We start from the raw sequence: 16,605 nt of genomic DNA, 5'->3' as shown, positions 1-16,605 counted from the left end.
ATATATTTTTGGTGTTACAATCATTTAAAGAAGAAAACATGGCTTTGTTTTTGGCCATGTGATAAGAAGCTCCAAAATCAATGAGCCACTCATGAGAATTAGAAGAAGAAGATACATTTAGTGCATATCTAGACCGAGATGTTTGACAACCACATGCAGAAAGTGTTATTCCTGAAGATGAAGTTGAAGTTGAAGAGTGCTCCAAATGGATTGTATGCTTCTTCATTGCTGCTTCCAAGGCTTCCATCTTCTTAAAGCATTTGGATTCTAAGTGGCCATCTCGATTACAAAAGTGGCAATGTCTATCAGTCTTCTTCCCTTTGTTTTTATTTACCTTATCATTTTGTTGAAATGATTTTTCATTTTGAGACTGAAATTTCTTAGGACCCTTGTTTGGTTTAGGACCATTCTTTTTAGGATACAGCTTCTTAGGATTCTTTGAATTTGGTTGTTGCTGGGTAGCTAAGGCTTTCTTAGAAGAGTTTCCAAGATTAAGAAGACCAATATGTAAGAGTTTTTCTTGTTCCCTTATTAAAGAATCACAAAAGGCATCAAAGGAAGGGGACTTGTAGTCTTTTCCTTGAGAAATGAAGGCTTCTCTTGTATAATGAAAGGTGGAAACAAACACAGAGTAGGATCATCCCAACTTAGTAAGAATGGAATAGATAAGGTTACCATCTTCTTTCTTAACATTAACACCTTCCAAGAGAAGTCTAAGAGTCTTGAACTTCGACAAAAAATCTTCAATGGAAAAAAAAATATTGGGGTCCAATGTAAGCAACTCATTTTCAAGTTGTTTGGCTCTAAGTTCAGTTTTAATTCCAAAAACTTCAGTGATATGTTTCATTGCTTCATTAGGAGTATCAAGTTCTATGATATGGAATCTAAGGTCTCGAGAAATAGACATCCCTATCAACCCACATTCTTGATATTGCCTATTTTCCCATTTGGATGCCTTATCTTCATCTTTCGGTTTGGTTTCTTGGCCTGAGGCTATTCTATAAAGACCTTTACTTCTAAGTAAATCCATAATGTAGGACCACCATTGGAAGTATTTGGTGCTGCCAAGAATAACTTGGCATGGACTTTCCATTTTAATAGAAGCTGAAGCTATAGATGCTGAAACTAAGTGTTCTAATGCAAATATCTTGAAAAATTAGGCTAATTAAAAAAAATGGCTCTGAAAACGGCTTCCAGATGAAGAAGTTATGGCTTTTTGAAGAAAAGTTGTTAAAGATGCCGACGAAGTGGAGGAATGTGCGGAAATGAATGATAATGTTATATTTTAAAAAAAATCCACACCTCTTTCCAAACTTAATCTAATTAGCTCAACAAAGAGAAAGACGTGAACTCAAGACCTCTATTCTCATAAAGTAACTTTGGACCATGTGAGCTAGTTTAAAAGGTTAGTAATTTTTGGAAAAGAGAAAGGGTTTTTTTTTTTTTAGTCACCGAAGCTTTGGGGTGTGTGCTTACTTGAGAAAGATCTTTTCTGCCTACAAAACAAAAACTACAAAACCCAAAACAAACATACAAAAAAAAAAACCTCAAATAGCTCTGGTACCATGTAGGAATTTAAAGGGTAAGTTCCTCAGATAGAACACCAAAGGACACTGCTCACAAATGGTTCACAGATCAATACACCAGTGTTGTTGACATGGTTAAGACCCTCAAAAAGGGAAATAGTCCACGGCCTGAGCCAACGTGGCCACTTCAGGAAATTTATTAATAAAAGAATGAAAATTTACATAAGCTTCTCTCATGAACGGTTACCCTACAAATGACCTTCCATACTCTTTAAATAGAGATCATGGACCAATCAGGTGTTAAGCCATGAATCAAGTGTTGGTAATACTGAGGATAGAATGAATCGTTAGATCACTACATATCATGACCGTTGGATTGTAAGTTACAAAAGTACATAGTAAAGAAACACACTTTACCTAACTCTACACTAGACCAAGTTATACCTAACTATTTCCTATGTGTCGAAATATCCAAACACGTTCACGGATGAAGTGTTGGACAATGTAGGTGGCCAAGAAGCATACTCCTTAACTGATGGGTTCTATGGGTACCACCAAATTAAAATCGCATTCAAGATAAGAGAAAGACAACCTTCGCGACTGAGTGGGGTTGCCTTCAATATATTGTAATGCCTTTTGGGTTGAAAAATGTGCCTGCTATCTTTTCACCCATGGTTGTTGCGGCATTCAAGGAATTTATGCAGGGAGAGAAACCACGCAGAATATTTTACGCATTGTGGTGGCCAACCCTTCATCACGATTCAAAAGCATATTGCAAGGCATGCGACGTATGTCAAAGAACAGGTAGGTCATCATGGAGGGATGAAATGCCTTTGAATCCACAAATGACATTGCAACCTTTCGAAAAATGGGCAATATATTTTGTAGGACCTATTCAGCCCCATGGAAAGAAAGGCGTGATGTATATCATCACTGCGATGGAGTACTTGACTCATCAGGAAAAAGCGCAGTTGGTGAAGGATTGCATGGGCGTGAAGGCCATGAATTTTCTATTTGAACATGTACTGATGCGATTTGGATGTCCAAAGATCTTGATGAGCGATCGTGGTATGCACTTCCTGAATGAGACAATCAGTGCACTAATGGAGGAATTTCAGGTGTATCACTAGAACAATACACCTTATCACCCACAGGATAATGGGATATTGGAGGCATTCAACAAAGTACTCAAGACCATGTTGATCAAGATATTCAATACCCAGCGAAGTGATTGGGACCTACACATACCTTCAGTATTGTGGGCTTATCGGACAACGTGCAAGAAGTTAATGGGACAGACACCCTTTAAGCTAGTATATGGGGTTGAAGTAGTGATGCCTATGGAATACATCGTGCCTAGTCTGTGCATATCAGCGCTCACAGGTATGATAGATCATGGAGCTCTGGAAGAGAGCCTCACAGAGTTGGACGTGCTGGAAGAAGAGAGCTTTTTGGCTGGATTTCACCAGCAGGTCCAAAAGCAGTGTGAAAAAGTGTGGCAAGATCGACATATTAAGCTGCGCACCTTTATGGTGAATGACTTGGTGTTGTTGTATGACAATAAGTTTGATAAATTCCCTGGAAAATTCAGAATGCACTGGTTAGGGTCGTATGTTATTAACGAGATTATCGATGGTGGCGCGATCCAGTTGGTTAAGTTGAATGGAGATCCCTTCCTAGGAAAAGTGAATGGCAGTCATTTGAAGCCATACATAGGTAGCTTGACCATCTGACTAGCCGAAAAAAGCATAGTCTTAGTGCTCCAGGTAGCTGAAAGCAAGTACGGGACTATAAACTACACTGCCTGATTTGGATAGCTGGCAATTTCAGGACTACACGAAGTGTCACAGGGTCCAAGACAGCGCGAAGACAGCTGCGCTACCACGCAGGTCCACAGAAAGTGACTGTTAAAGTCACTATTCATGATTTGATGGTCGGTTTGAGGCCAAATGAAACGGGTGGCAGGCATTTAAGGTGATATTTATGCGTTAGATTCTTGAAAATCTGCTGCCAATCTAGCATTAATCGACCAAATGTGGGGGGAATGATCGAATTTGAATTCAAAAGGCCCTATAAATTACAAGTAGTTGTCTAGCATAAAAGACTTTGCATTTTGAGATCTGAGTTGTTGCGTGCTCAAGTATACATGAACGGAGACCTATTCGAGACTCTCAAAGCGCATTCATTGTTTGAGCAACTATTAGAGACACTGCAAGAATTATTGAATAGCACTATGTCAACACCCCCAGAAGCCATGGACACAGGAGTGGTGACAACCGAGGAAGCCGCACAGGAAATTTCAGTAGTAGAAGCCCTAGAGAGCGTCAAAATAATAGTTGAGGTCCCTAAATCACCCAGAACACCGAGACCTAAGAAGGATATGTAGGTTAAGATCCCAGTGCATGTCTCACCAAGAAACCCACAGAGGACCAAGCTCACCTTACAGGAAAAGGGGAAGGCTATTATTTTGGAGGCTGACGAGGAGGAATCTAAAGAAATCCTGGTGGAAGAAGAGGATGTAGAGATGGAAGTTGAAACCCAGGTTGCAGACTCTATTACCTAGCTACCAGAATATGTTTCTCTACACAATGGTAAAGCCAAGGTCCTGAAGGACATATACGATGGCAAGAGCTCCCTGCAAACTCTGCTAGTCCCAGTCGATATTTTTTTTCAAGGGTCCACACTTAGGATGAGTTCCTGTACTAAAGTTTGAAGATTGGGACCTCGCGAATCATGAGAAATTCATGCATTTAGAAATTGAATAGCTAATGCACCAACAGATTGAAAAGATGGTCGGAATGATTGAATTGGATCCATGCAAATGGCTCACGGGTGTAGAGAAAACTCGGTTGCTAAACCTGCTCTAGGTGCCACATTACCACCGCACCCTAGTGACCATCTTCGTCATTAGGCAGCTGCTCTACTTGGTACATGATGGGTGTTTGTGACTAGATGAGCCCATTCCCATCATAGACCACCTGATTCATTGAATCACATGGCTGCCTTACTCAAGGGAGGATCCAGCCAATATCTTAGAAGGAAAATGTGGCGAGTTGGCCCTCGCAGAAGCGATGAAGAAGAAGTTCAAGCTGGAGAAGAAGAAGCGAGGATATGCCATCTCCAGCATTAACAACCCTTTGGTCAAGGTCACGACACAAATATTGGCAGGGAAAGTGAAAAAACTTTCCCTGCTAGAGCCTTCAACTCCACTGGAAGTCAGGGAACAATGTACCACCGTTGCTACAACAGAAATAGCAATGGTTGACAGTGTAGTGGTAGACTACATGTAGTTGTTTGAACAATTATTCAAGGTCCTAACCACCCTACAAGAGGACCCAAATGTAGAGCACTTGGAGACAGAGGTGCGTGAGCTACATAAAATGTACGACGAGGTAAAAGGGACCAGTCAGACTATTGCCCTTACACAAAGTCTCGCACGCATGTAGGATGCAAAGGCACTCAAGGAACAGGTGGATGCCGCTTGGCATAAAGAAGGGGTCTTAAAAGCATGCCTGCAGCCATGGATAGATGAGGCTTACACGATCATAGCCTCCATTGAAAAAAATCTTGTGAAACTATAGGCAGCTCAGCAAAATATTTAGAGTAGCAGTCACCGAAGAGCGAGTGGAAGAAGTCCAATAGGTGGTCGCTCAGTGTGTTGTTGATGTTGCGGTGATCCAAGTGAAGTTGGGAGGCATTCGCGCCAAGATCTATGCACTTGTAGAGTGACTTGAGCGCGAGTCACGATGTTTTTGTTGGGGGCCTGTTGGGCACGGGATCCCTCAAGGGTAGTTTTGGGGCTAAAAGCCCATATTTTGGTCATAATTTTGTAATCCAAGTGTAAAGACTCTGCACTTTGTGGTCACGGAGCACGTAGATTTTAAAGAGTCGTAGGGTTATCTGCCCTTATTTTGAAAATGCAATGTCGGTTGTAGAAGATCTACCCATGGTCCGTGGACCATGGGATTGTATAAATAGAGCTAAGCTCTAAGTAGTTAGAGGCAATAATTGAATAATGGAATCAAGCAAGATATGATGTATGAGATATAGCTCTGAAGTAGAATTCTAAGTCCTGGGTCGTAGCATAGGTATAGGCTCCGTAGCTGAGTGCCCAGAGGCCTAGAAGTTGGTAGCTGAGTGCGCGGACCCCTGTAGCTGAGTGCATAGGGCGGGTCGAGTCTGTAAATTATTCGGTAGTATCAATAAAGAGAAGTATTCTACAATTTCTACGTCTTTATTTCATGTTTATACATCTGGTTATGTTTGGGTATGAATTTCACTTATAATGCTTATATGATGCACGAATATATATAATTGTGTTGGATAAGTGACTGCAAGTAAGAACATATGTTTACGCAAAGCTAACTAAGATTTGTAATAAGACAAGTAAGATACTTAGCATAATTTCAGAAATATCACAGCTCGTTGCCCCAGCAGCGCAAAAGTATATCAACACCTGGTTAGGGTTGCATGAAAGCCGATTGTATCCTTTTGTGAAGGTACTAAAGGGTGGAATAGAGGGCTAAGCAACTTGTGCACAGGCAGGTATATCTAGGATAAACCGACATCACAACCATCTCAAGGGTGCGGAAGCTTGGTTCCAGTATCCCCCCATACTGCTTTGGGTGAGACTTCAGTCCGTGCTCCACGGGTTGATGCCGAAAGGGCCAGTAGTGTAGGGATTTTTTTGGTTAACTAAGGTTGAACCTGGGTCAGGCCCCCACAAGCCAACAGGCTTCCCCAATTCTTTCCGTGTTTTCTTGGGAGGATGTTAACATCCGACCCGAGATCTAGCATTGTATCTTTAATTTGAAGCCATGCAACTTGAGCTTCGATTTGGAATTCCCTATTGGTCCTTTTCTTATTCCTCCGGATTCACTACATATGTCTTTGAGGCATTTTTCTGATATTTCTCCTTCTCTCGCTTCTTCCTCAGGTAACACTACTTTTAGACTCGCTTCTTCCTCAAGTAACACTACTTTTAGACTCCTGCACAACTCCCCTAGCATCTGTTCATTATCAACAATTTGTAGGAATATTCTAAACCATTCTTCAATTGGTGGAGAACTTGCGGTTATGCCTAAGTCTGACACCTTGTACTTTTGACCTTCTATTAATTTATCGAATGCCCACCTGCTTCCTCATAATATTTCTTTTGTTGAATAGGATTATATGACCACTTTAGGGATGCCATCGAAACAATTGAGGGTTGGTCTAATGCTTCTCGATCATCCACTGTCTTCTTACCCCCTCTAATAGCTATGTTTATATTGGTCAATGGGAAAATGTCAATGGTCCGTGGCTCTTCATTGACCAAGTTAGTTCCCCATTGTTTGGTCCTTTCCTCCCATCTTGCAATCAGCTCGGGGAAATATTTTGTGGCATGTGCAGTAAACTGGAATTGTGAGAACCAAGGCCTTCTTGGGAGTGGGTAGTCCATGGTGACATGTCCCTCATGTCACATTTGTAGATCCTCACGGGTCCTCTACCCCATGTTCTTCCTCCTCTCATACCTCCTCCCAATACTCCATGACCAGTTTCATTAATTATTAATGTCGACCAGTCCAGTCATTCTGCCATGGCATCTACTGCCTGGCACTGGTCGGTGTGGTGAGTCGTGGATACAAAACGATCACAATAATTTTTGTTGGGTACATTGGAGTACTTCTGCAATATTTGACATAGTCGTGGAAGATGTTCATAGCTTCTACAGACCTCACAGTAGTCTGGTGAATTCGGGCCTGGGAAGGCTCCTTGTAATCCTACTGTCACAACAGTTATTGTTGGTGGGGCCTTTGATGATCCTGCAAGGCCCACTGAACTACTTGTTCCTCTCAATCTTAGGCATTCAGTCACTACATGGCCCTCTATCAGGAAATGAGTGCACCATACATTGGGTTTCACCGGTCGAACTGACTGTAATTCTTTTAATTCCTCTATTTGACTAGCGATATGGTTTTGGAGGCCCATGATCAATGGATCCTGAGATCCCATTCCTCCCCGATACTCACAGGGGTACTCTGCCATGGCCTCTATGCACGTTGGTTGCTCCAGAGCACCTTGGAGGGTTTCAATATTCTGTTGTGTCAGCGTGTCCTAGTAAGGGGTAGGAGTGCATTAATGAAACAATCCCTTTGATGATTAGGGTCTATTGTATAGCTTAACTTTCCAATTGCATCTTTGAACCTCTGCATTAATTCCCAAGCAGTATCTCCTTCCTTCTACTTTATCTCCCACAGTTTTACAGTCCTTGTTGATCTATTTTCGGCAGTTTGAACTCTTGCACAAAGCTCTTCTTGATGTTGTCTATAGACAGATTCTGATTCAGCTCTGCCCATTTGATAAAACATCTTAAGTCTCTCTCCCTCAGGGTAGTCTCGAATTCAATCGACTTCACATTGTGTGATGTATGGCGAGCTCTCCATATTGCTTCGCATAGGCACCAATGTTGTTCCACATCCTTGTTCCCTCTACCAGAGAACTCTAGATATCTAGCAAAAGGATCTTGCCGTGTTGGTTCGAGTATGTGCTAGGAGCATAAATCCTTGGGCTTCAGGTTGCTGAGATCCTTGCAATACCAGGTTACTAATACTGCTAGTCCCACTATTGTTAGATGTACCAAAACACATCTTATATCTAACATGCACATTGTGTACATGTATCACTTTAAGTAACTTAGCAACAAATTTACCAGGGCTATTGTAAAGCACCAGGGGAAGGTCAGGGTGAACACTACCTGAAATTTGGGGATTTGGCTACTGAATTTTTTCTGACATATCATTCTATGCAAACAATCACCTCATCCCATCACACATCTCATATTCCATCTCTTCCTCAGAATTGTTGTAATTACTTCCTTCAGTATCTTACCTGCAACCTGGGAGGGAGGACTCCTATCGTTCTCCCAGCTTCCATCTATCCTGTCAATTTCCCTCTCTTACTATAGGTCCTTTACCATCTTATGTCTCTCTTTCAAACTCTCTGACACCGCTCCTGCTTGGTGGGGTCCTGCAAGTCTCTTTCAGTGCCTGTACTGCTCTTCCCAGCCACTTTTATGCTATTAGTGCTCTCCTTTGCACTCTGACATCTCTAACTCTTTGTGATCCTTCTATATCCATATATTTAGTAGCATCCTAGTTCCCCAAATGGTAGCGTTCTCCCCTTAGATCCTTCCCCCACCACTGGGGTTTTACGCTACGATACTCACTCCATGTAATGGTCTCAACCCTTCCTCCATGATGAACATCTTAATCCAAAAGGGTACCTCTTTCAACAATTTTCCTCTCAACCCCGATCTGAACACCACATCCGCTTTTGAGAAGGATTCGTAGCTCTCTGCTGCAAACTTGAAAGCATACCCCTCTATGGTAGTTTTTACCCACACATATACTGCCCTCATCAAGCTTCTATCCAAGAATTGGAGCATTAAAAGATCTACAGGGACCCAATCACAACGAGCTATCATCGGTTCTTCTAGCCGTTTTTGCACTTTTAGTCTCCTTAACCAGTTGTACATCTCTTCCTGAAATTTACACCAGAAGATCTCATACTAATTGCTTGCAACCTCCAAGTACAAGATTTCTTTGTTCACCTTAACAGTAGATCTGTTTTGAAGGATAGCCTTCTCTAACACAAACCGATCCACCTGATTATCCCATGCATCCCATATTTCCTTCTTAAATATCCTTGATACCATATTCTAAACCGCTTCTTGTGATTTCAGGTCCCGACAACGAAACCATTTGTTGGCACAAAAATGTCATCAGGGAAGAGACCCTAGGTTCAGGCACAAGGGGCCAACAAGGATCCGCTATAGTCTAGGTCAACATTGACATTTTCAGCTTACCCAAAGGGTAAGGAGTCTCACTCAAGGCATGCCGCAAATAGATCTAAGAAGGGTTGGAGAGATATTGAGGGAGATCCAGACATCAACTATCAATAGCTTAAAGAGATCATTCATCACAACGTCATAATGTTACGATCACTATATTCATTAAGTAAAATGCCATTAATTAAAATTTTGAGCAGGTCTATAAATTAGAACAATACACTTGACCATAACACAACACCCAAATTGTCTCATTCATTCATTAACATCAACGTAGGGAAGAGTCATTACAATATATATCAGGAATAAAGCCTTTCATTACATACATAAAATAACATAGACACAAGATTCCTTAGACCTCTAACCAATTCTAGATATGACCCTTCTATAATTGCTCAGGTCCTTAGGACCCTGTTCTTCTACACTCCTGACCCCTTCTAGATACCAATCACTTTCCCTTGTTGTCTTCTACTTTTATCTTTTATTTTGTCATCCCCATTGCTAGTTTTATTTGGTTGTCCTTGCCCTTCACTACTTTCCACTCTCCTCCTTGTGCACTCAGATGTTCCTGTTTTCTCTCACCACCTTGTCGCAACTTCCTATTTATTGTATGTTCCTACCCTCATCCCTGACTGACATCTCCATAGCTCAACCGTTGCTCGCACCACCTTTTCTCCGCCTTGGTTCTCTCAAAACTTCAAAATTGAAAACGAAGGCCCCAAAACTCATCCCGGCTTAATTGATCTAATCCCACTCATTATGCAACCTATTCCACATTTTTTGGATCTCATCCCATGGAAAATTGATCTCCAAACTCCCCCATCTCTCCTATAAATACAATTCTACTCAATAGAGAAGGCTTTTATTTTTTGAGAACTTGACTTATGCCCTTATGTTTCTCAATTGAGATTGAAGGCTTGTTGTGAAAAGGAGGATTGGAGATCTTTGAAGTGGAGCAAGAAATCAAGAAAGGAAAAGATCTAATTAGAGATCTACTTCATAAAACTAGTATGTCTCTTTTAAGGTTTCCTAGAGAGAAATTGTATTTATTGTTTGGTTTCTTCTATATTTGAATTGTGAATCTAGGGAGACTTGTCTTGTCCACAGGACAAGATTTGTCCAATAACAAGTTGAGCACAAATTTTGATAGTAGATTGCAGGCTTGACCAGATCTGTTTATTGGGCTCATTGTTTGGTTGGTTTTGCTAGATAATATTGTGATTTCTAAATTGGAATATTGTACTCTTTCTTTGTTGAACATTTTATGACAATCTAATAAGAAGAAGAATTTGGAAGGGTTTTCCCCCTTGCGGGGTTTTTCCCTATTCTCTGACCAAATCACGGTGTCTCTATTTTTGCATGCTTTTATTTTTATTCTCCTTTTATTATTCCATTGCATAGGTGATGTTATTGTTCTTTCTACATAATTTTTGTCGATGTTATAATGATATGGGGTGAATGCAATTTAAATGATGAAAACATTGTTAATGAAATTATCTAAAGAAAAGAACAAAAATTTCCTAAGAAAAATTAACATGTTATTATAGATGTGCTTATTAAATGTCATTGAAGATCACCCTTGTGAGGATACCATTGATGAAATCAAGTGAAGATGGCATAGACCTAAAATAATGTTAGGGATTCAAGGAATACCTAAGTAGTTTGTTTATTAGGGTTTGATGGATAACATGAGGTTAGGGTTTAGAAGAAATCCTCAATTATAATAAAGAATTGAATTAGGAAGTCTTGAAACCCTAGCTTTATCATTGAAAACTTGTTCTAGCACTTGTGACAGATTCAGTGTAACCCTAGATGGGTTAATCTCAATAGGCTTGATTGTTGATGAAGACGATTGGGAATATTGAAGTTAACATTTTATATGGATAATGGATCATAATAACTCTTGAAGCTTGGTTCAAGAGAGAGTTGATCACCTCTTGTTAAAGATAAGTAACTTTTATATTTATTTCTTCATGACACTATTGTTTTTTATTTTTGATCCTTCCTACAAGAATATTTTAGTATTTGAATACTTCGAAACTCTAGATGATATGTAATAAGAAAATCTTTATTGAGGATAATCTAAGATGCATGAAAAGAGAACTAGTGCAGGAAGAGAAGAGTTGGTGCTAGAATAAGAAGAGGTACCTTGTGAATGTTTTTGAAGATTCGAAAAAGTAGAATAAAATTTGAAAATTACAATATTCAAGTGCTACAACTGCAAATGGTAAATAAGTGCTACAAGGTGTCTACATATTACAAGGTATGTATAGCATATTATTTTATTATTATGATTTAGTTGCAATATTGAATGGTAAGTTAATCCCTAAGGTACAATGAGAATATCACCTCCATAAATTACTCATGCATGCCGGTCACATACTTATGAAAGTAAGTTTGATTTTTGGTACATATGATATATTGGTGCACTTGATATTTGGAAAATATATTACACTTTATTAGTCATGGCGGATTTTCTGATTTTACAAAGTATGATGGAAACATTGATTTTTGATTTAGGTAACATGATACTATTGCCAATTCTTATAATAAACATGGTAACCCTGATAGTAATAATGTGGCAAAAAGATTGAGAACCTTGTATAGTTTGACTCCATGATCTGACAATTTTGTTGATGCATGAGAGTATTATAGACAGGTTGATTTCTTGATTAATGGTGGTTGAAGAGGCTTCCCATTTAGAGGGAGAGACTCTCCATGGTATCCCAACACCTATCACTAATTGCGATGGATGATTGCAGAATAAAGCTAGAATTCTATGCAAGAATAGATGATCATATGACGTTGTTGAAGGAAGAGACCATATTGCCTTTGTGAGAGTCACGTTCCCACCAAAAGGTCCTTTAAAATCCATGCCGATATCAGGGATATGTCATAGCTATGAGCAGTATGATCCAGACTAAGAATTCTATATTTGAAGAAGTAGTGAAAGAAAAGTTTTGGAAGGATGTTATGGCTGAAGAATCTGAACTCATTATGACGAATGATGTGTAGGATGTTGTCACAGGACCTAAATTAAATTTTGTCATAACCTCGAAATGGTTATATAAGATCAAACAAGGGGTTGATGAAATCATTGAAAAAAGACAAGGGAAGTTTCATGGCTAGAGGATTCTCCCAAAAAGAGGGAGAATATTATGATGACATCTATGTACTCATTGTTGTCATTTTACTAGTCACAGATGGACACATCACCATATGGATGTAAAGACAACATTTCTTCGTGAAATTATACAAGAAGAAGTATATGTTTATAAACCTCAAGGATTTGATGTGAAGAACAAGAAGAATAATGTTTTGAAGTTGAATAAAGCATTTTATGGTTTGGAGGAAGCTCCTTGATCCTTGTAGTGAGCCTCTAATTATCGAGTGCAAGAGGGAGATAGCCTTTGAGTTTGAGATGAAAGATATTGGTATGATGCACTACTTTCAAAGATATGAGACTACATGGATACATTGATGTTGACTGGGTTGGAAACATTATTGACAGGAAAAACACATCTAGGTGTTGCTTTAGCTTGGGATCTTCCATGATATCATAGATGAGTAGGAAATAGAAGTACATAGTTTTAAGCATGACTGAGGTAGAGTACATTGTTGTTATCATGGCTAGCTATGAGTAATTTTGGTTAAGGAAGCTCTTTAGAGAGTTGTTTGAATAGTTTGTTCATACAACAATGATATATTGCGATAATAAGAGTGGGATCTAATTGGCAAAGAATCCTGTATATAGCTAGGACAAAGATATATTCATTAAGATAGTGTTGTTGTGTGAGAAAATCCTAGGCTTGTGGTTGTTGCCTCCATGAGAGGAACAAAGGATGAATAAGGTATCCTTTTTATGACATGTATTTTAGCTAACACAATATTTTATTTGATGTCCCATATGAATAAGAAAATAGACTACTACTTGAAAGTACTGCATAAAGTAGTCTGATTAAACTCTTCAGTGAATTTCTTGAGTTGATACCAATACAGGCACTTTGACATGTTTTTGATATTCAAAAAGCATCATGTATTAATGGATGTGACCCTCCTAGGTAAGGTTCAGGGATGATTGAGGACATTGAGCTAGTTATTCCCCCTTGTGTATTCTCCTAGGGTGAGGAATTGAGATAGAGATCTCCAACGGTTGAGGGAACTCATGGATGATAGGTATGTCTAATCCTTACCTCACAGTAATTATATATCTCACCTATTATCATCTCAGGGTGTGTTTGATAATTACCTCATGGTAAATGTGTATCTCCCCTTACTGAGTATACCCTAGTTGGCATCTTTCTTTCCCACCCATTTGGCCAATGGGTGTTGGTTGCTTGAGTTAGGTGTGATCCTTACCATTTGTGGTAACTGGCATCCCACTTAAGATGGAGATGCAAGTGTTCTACCACTAGATCTTGAGGGTCAAGTTAGGAATATCAACAGATAATAGGATAGGTGTGATCCTTACCATTTATGGTAAGTGGTATCCCTCTTATTATCATTAGGAAGTGGGATAGGTTTGATCCTTACCTCATAAGGTAAGTGGAGTCGTGCCTATTTTATGTGGATTCTTAGGTTGTAGCATTAGCTCCCTACTCGAATATGATTCTTAGGTAGTAGCATTGGCTCCCTGCTAGCAGAGTTTCCCAGGATATAGTATCGAGCACCCCGCTAGCAAATTTTCCTCGGTAGTAGCATTGGGATCCTACTCGTGGAGTTTCTTAGGTAGTAGCATTGGGCTCCCCGCTAGCAGATGATTCTAGGTAGTATCAGTGGCTCCCTGATGGATAGAGGGTGTTGACAAGGTTAATCCTCTCTGAAGACAAAGATGATCCCTCTAGCCCAATGAGTGGGTCTAGCAACTGAAGGGACAATCAACTAGACATATTCCTAGATTATAATTGAAAAATAGAACAAGAGTGAAGGACTACCTTGCTCTGATGCCAATCCGATTTCCTTTGTTGTGATCCTCGAACTGTTTGTGTCACAAACATGTTCCTTCTTCTTCCAGCTCTTATGTACCTACACAAGTGACCAAGAGACAACAAAGCATACCAAAACAAATAGAAAATCCAATAATAAACTATTTAGTTGATCAAGGAATGCCAAACCAATACATACATGAAAATATATATTTTGGGAAGATGAACCAGAAGTTGTATTATTATTTAAAGAATAAGGGGAAGATTACGACCATAGCCTTGATGTTGAAAGGCTCTCCTTGAGTCGTAATCCAAGTCCAAGCCAAGAAACTCTCCAATGCTCCTTCTCTAATTCTAATGAATAACCTCTAAGCACGAGCTCAGCATAGGGGTGCAAATGGACATAGATCAACCATTTGGGAATGGTAGAGGGGGAATTTATAGGTTGGGCGAGGGAGTTAGACCTCATCTAAAGATAGGATTAGGCCCAAATCTTAAGGTGGTATCTCATAGGGATGAGACCAAGAGGTTAAATTAGGAGGATTCGACCTCATCTATGCAAAACCACCTCCAGCTCGCCGCTCTGGAAGCTTCTAGATCTCGAAGCTTCTCATCCTCTTTGGGAAAACTTACCTTTTGAGACCATCGTGAGTATGAGAGAGAACAAAACAATGCCATATTTGACTTAACAAGGTGCAATAGACGATAATCGTAGTTTTGATCTTCATAAGGGTGATGACTTGCATTTTAGGGTTTCAAGAGCCAATTCTTCAGGGAAATCTCCACGGATTTTCCAAACAAAGTTAGAGGGATCTAAGTTGTATACATTGAAAAGTATATTGTATAATGATTATGTTTCAAGCACTTCAGGGCATGTCACAGGGATGTGCAAGAGGCATGACAAAATATTGTGTAACAGATGCCCCAGAAAGCATGAAGGCAGAATGAGGAGTGATGGCTGAAATGCTTTATGAGATTTTGGCAAGGACGAGGAAATGCACTGTCAGATGACTTGAAAATCAAGGATGCATATAAATATACATATTTGAGATCAAGACATGAATCCATGGCATGGATGCAACCATCCAAATGATGAAGACTAAATAAAAGATCCATGGTATGGGGGCAGCCATCCAGATAGCATAGATCATCATGAATATAAAGTCTCATGGTATGGTCACATCCATCCGTATAATAGAAACATGTGTACAATTATGAATAACATAAAAATCCATGCAACCTGATCCATAACAGATAAGACTCAAAGTCTTGCACTCCATCTCGACCTGATCAATGCACGAATCCTAACATGCGGATAAACGTGTTGAAGTTGAGCATGCTAGCAAACCACCTGATTACCGACCAATGATGTTGACCATTAATAGGTACGAGAGAAACCACCAATAATGACAATTTCCCTCAAGGTACAACAATACAATATGTGAATGTAAAAAATGAAGCTGATGTCAAACACTCGTGGAATCACTCGATCGAAGGCCAATAGTGAAAACCTATCATCGAATGTGAAGAACTTTCCATTAAGGCATGCAAGCTCTAAGGTACTGAAAGGGAGTTCCTAAGTCATCTTCGTGGATAGTGAGTTGAATTCGACAGGACGTGACCCATCGAAGGAATGCAATGATGAATCCCTCGTCATTGAAACCAAACAAGGAATAAAGTGGTATGATATTCAGGACTGTAGCAATGACTCAAACAATGTATAGGTAAATAACTCTAGATTGGACTTCTCTTAAACATATTGGTGACACGATTCCGGAGTGTGGAAACATCTGACCCAACATGGGAATAAAGGTCACGATGGCAATGTGGAATAGTCAAATGAGAGGCAAGATGGATCACCCAAACCCTAGAGGACAAGTGACTGAATGAGGATACACCAAACCTGAGACAAGAGCAAGAGAGTGTCATGTTCAAGAGCGACATGCTGCTTATACAAAGGATGTCTCATCTTCATTTTCCCCTGCTATTTCTAGTGAGTACCCCAATTATATTTATCACAAGCTTGAAGGGGATAGCATATGCTTGCTATGTAAGTTCATTCTTCGAACGAATCCATCCTAGTAAGTTTTATGAGCCCTAGGAAGGAGAATATCGGTCTCATCATGGTGACGAGTCCTTCGTCATAAAGTTTTAACAATACTGACATAAGAAAAGCTTGGTATCTTTTTCATGTTTTGGAGAGTTTGAAAAAGAAATGGAAAAGAAAACTCCATCATGTCCCTTTTCGTAATTTGTCCCTCGAATCTGAAAGGTAGAAAACAATATCCGAGGGAACCTCTTGACCATGTTGATCAAGGTGTACCTT

This window comes from Pinus tabuliformis, chromosome 1_1 (genome assembly GCF_031772625.1).
Source record: "Pinus tabuliformis cultivar Carrire ecotype Pingquan chromosome 1_1, CPIR1, whole genome shotgun sequence".
Taxonomy (NCBI): domain Eukaryota; kingdom Viridiplantae; phylum Streptophyta; class Pinopsida; order Pinales; family Pinaceae; genus Pinus; species Pinus tabuliformis.
Note: the sequence above shows the minus strand (reverse complement) of the source record.